This window comes from Delphinapterus leucas, chromosome 4 (assembly GCF_059928025.1).
Source record: "Delphinapterus leucas isolate spDelLeu-1000000601 "Yukka" chromosome 4, BTC_Dleu_Yukka2, whole genome shotgun sequence".
Lineage (NCBI taxonomy): Eukaryota > Metazoa > Chordata > Mammalia > Artiodactyla > Monodontidae > Delphinapterus > Delphinapterus leucas.
The window spans coordinates 142,159,360-142,163,366 of NC_143132.1; positions in this window are offsets into that span (position 1 = coordinate 142,159,360).

Below are 4,007 nucleotides of genomic sequence, written 5' to 3' on the forward strand. Positions count from 1 at the left end.
GAAAACAAAAGGTAAATTTTGAATCAAATTGAAACATGAAACCATGAAGCAACTCAGAACGACCTTAAAGAAAAAAATGTAATGTGAAGGAAATACCTTTTTTTCATTCTAAAACCATCACTCATATTTCCTAATTTTGAGGGATAGGTTTAGGACTCAGTTAAGGAAAATACTGCAGTGCCTCAATGGGAGCCCCTTTTTCATTGCAGGTAGACTATTCCAAGGCTGTTGCAGCAAAAGGCAAGAAGAGCATCATATCTTGATACATTTCAGTGTCCTCTGACTTGATGGACAGGTGCAGAAGTGGGGAATCAATTCCTAGGAGCTCCTGACTCAATTGAGATCTAATAACACCAAGTCAGCGTAACTATGTGGGTGTACTGGAGGGTAAGTTGATTAACCCAAAGAGCTTCTTTCTAAGGCAAGTTGTAAGCTCACTAAAAAGCCAAAAACTTAGAACCTGAAACACATGTTCTAAAGGGAATCCAAGTATGGCCCCAAGCCAGTGGAACTGGTTTTCCATGGAAGGTTTCAACACCTGTAAATCATACATGGTAAATTGTATTTTTGTACAAAATATGTTCTGCTCCCTCCACCCCAACCTCAGGAAGATTACACTCATATCCTCGTGTTTCTATAGCCAAGAAGCAGGTCAAGAGAGCTTCTCAGCTCCCAAGGAGAACCAGTTCCCCAAGGTATGTATATGTAGTCAATGGGGAAGATGGAAAGGAAAGGACCTCCCAGAGATAGAACCAAGAGCCATGGAGAATATTGGACTGGGCATCTACTGCAGGGGCAGAACCAGGACTTGCTCAAGGAATATTTTCTAGTGCCATGGGTCAGGATCCTGGCTAGCATGTCTAGTGGGCTTTCACCATTGTTATGGATGGATCAGTGGCTGCCGTGGACTTCCCGCTCACTCCTTTTCCAAAAGGCTCTGCTTATTATGGTTATCCTGTCACTGATTCCTTTTTCGTTCATAATCTCCAGATCAGAAGAAGCCACATGCAGAACGGGGGTAGAGACTAGCACAAGAATTCTGGGGTTTTGAGTCTGATCCTTTGATTGGAGGAGACTTCCATGTTGTCTCCTTTAGGGAGTGACTGAGTGTATTTTGCATGCACAAGAGAAGGAAGAAAATATTTGTGACCAAGATAGAAGACCATGGTAAGATTGTATTATTGTTCAAAATATTTGCTGTCCTTTCCCGTGGTTGAATTACACATTCATGCTCTATTGAAGTCAGTTTCTGTCATGATACATGAGCAGAGGATCCATGCACCACCACTGAACAGAACTTTTAAGAACCACTGCATGGCTTCGGCCATGCTCTCTTTTTCCTGTGCCATGATCCATCTCCTTAAGGTCTGCTTCACCACCTTGGAAATGGGAGTCAGGGCACAGACCTGCAGCCAACCCATGATGAGCATATACAATAATTTCAAAGTAAATCTCATTGGAAACCAATATGATTTTCTAGTCATAAAATGACAGATACAGGATACACATTATCTGATTAAAGTGAATGTTATCTGATTAAAGATATTTAGGGTCTCAGCGAACTTCCCTCGCCCTTGCATTAAACAGCTGTTTGTCTTTCTAAATTCCTTTTTATTTAAAAATGAAAATATATGAATTTTCCTCTGAGTATACCTTTGACCACAGTGCACAGTTACAAATACACAATGTTGTCACCACTATTTTCTAAGCATTTTTGAAATTGTACTTTTTTTTTCCTCTTTAGCACAAAAATTGTTTTTAAATTTTTTGAGTAGGTGGGGCTTTAAATTTTTAACTTCAATGAATTTCTATTTCCTCTGCATTGAAATTCAGAGCCTGTATAAGTTTGGCTTTTTAGAAGTAGTAAAGATCCTCTGATTCATATATTTTATACATGTTATATAGTTGCCTAAAGTAATTGTATTTTCTGAAAGGTCTAAAGATTAATGCATATATAACATTAACTCTATTCGATTATAGAAATTATATTGCATGGATTCCATACATCATTATTTACTTTTTACTTGCATTGTCCGTTTAAGGCTGAATGGGTTAAGTTGTTTGGTAAAATAATGTTTTGTATATTATTCCTTGAATTTCCAAAAACTTATCTCTATTTATGTTGATGCACAGTTTTTCAATAATAATACTTCACACTAGTGATACCTAATATTTATTGGGCACTGACAAAGTACTAAGGATCTTACATTTTTGTTTCCTGTTATTTATAATTTCCTTTTTATTCCTTTGTTTTCTGCATTTTTCTATATGAATTGGATTCTCTCTCTGTCGCTCCTCTTTTAAGAAAATATTCAATCTGATTTTAATTCAAGTAGAAATTCCCTTTACATTTTTAATTGAGATTTTTCTAATTTAAAATGCAATATTCATATTGAAAAACATGAAATCACCAGGGTCAAGAAAATCCAAGAAGAGGAAACATGGGAGAGGGGACTCACAGCAATTAAGCTTTATTATAATGAAATTATCATTTAGAAATAGCGATAATAATAACAAAAAGCACAATTCACGGAGCACTTTTAACATGCTCAGCATTTTACATAATTATATTCCCTAATCATCATATCAACCCTCTAGTACCAATATGATTACCTGCAATTTCAGGTGAGGAAACTGAGGCTCAGAAAATTTAGGTAACTTTTTTCAAATCGTACACTAGCAAGTGGTTGAGTCAGGATTTGTACCTATGTCTGATTCATAGACGTGCGATTTTAATGTACTGAGCATCTATATTGAATACACTGTTACTGGGGGAAAAATTAAGCAGCTTTGTTTCCAAGTAGTACATGATTGATTTATCTAAGATGCCTCTAGAAGAAAATGTACAGCATTATAATTCATCTTTATATAAAATGCATGTTTCATAAGAATTATAGACTTTTGTGAGTTAGAACGAATACGTTTATAGTGCTCTCCATCATTTGCTAAATATAAACCTTAAACATTCTTTCCTGAATTCTTTATCCAGCATTTTACCACCTGGTGGAACCGTCAGCTCCTGAGTGAATATTCCAAGTTTTCACACGTGTAAGAATACGTTAAAATGTTTGTGCAGTATTCTTGTTGCTCATCCTCCGCCCCACCTGCACACACTTATTTTCCAGAAATACATCTGAATAAAAAAGATGGTTATTTTTTTTCCTTAATTTATTTTGTAAGCTGTTTTTGTACAAAGGTCCCACTTAAAACACATTGCCCCAAATCAATGTCCTCCAAGCTTCCCCCTAACCACTGAACTGCAGCCTTATATGCATGTGTGTCTCCATCAACTTGACCTTGCTAACAGGATAAACTAAGAGTCATTCTTCTGGGATTTTGGGTCCAAGGATAATAAATGTGAATCTCTGCCTACTCAACATTTCAGTAGGAAAGAAGGCAAATCCCTTTTAATTTTTCATGTGGTGTTTGAGAAGAGGAAGGCAAATGCAAGTCAGTCTGGCTGTATAAAGTACAATTGGTTCAGCTCCTCTAAGAGAAACACCTCCCCCCCAAAAAATGTAGCTTAAATACTCTTGGAATTTTTTTTATGTATAGTAGTTGGAGCTCTTGTAGCAGCTCTGCTTCATGAAGTTGTCCATGGTGTTCTTCATGTTTGTTCAACCTTCATCCCTAGGTATTGACTTCATGAGAATGGCTTATGGTCCACATTAATTTCAAGTGGAAAAGAGGGGAAAAAAAGGACATGTTCTTTCCTCTCAAGACTACAACCGGTGTTCTTCATGTTTGTTCAACCTTCATCCCTAGGTATTGGCTTCATGAGAATGGCTTATGGTCCCCATTAATTTCAAGTGGAAAAGAGGGGAAAAAAAAGGACATGTTCTTTCCTCTCAAGACTGCAACCTGGAGGCTGCACAAGCTGCACCTTCTCACATCCCATTGGCCAGACCTAGCTGCAAGGGAGGCTGGGAAGGTAGATTGATTTGGGGTGGTCATGTACCACCAGTGGTACGTTGGAAAGCAACTTAGCCTAAGATGAAAAGGGTCCT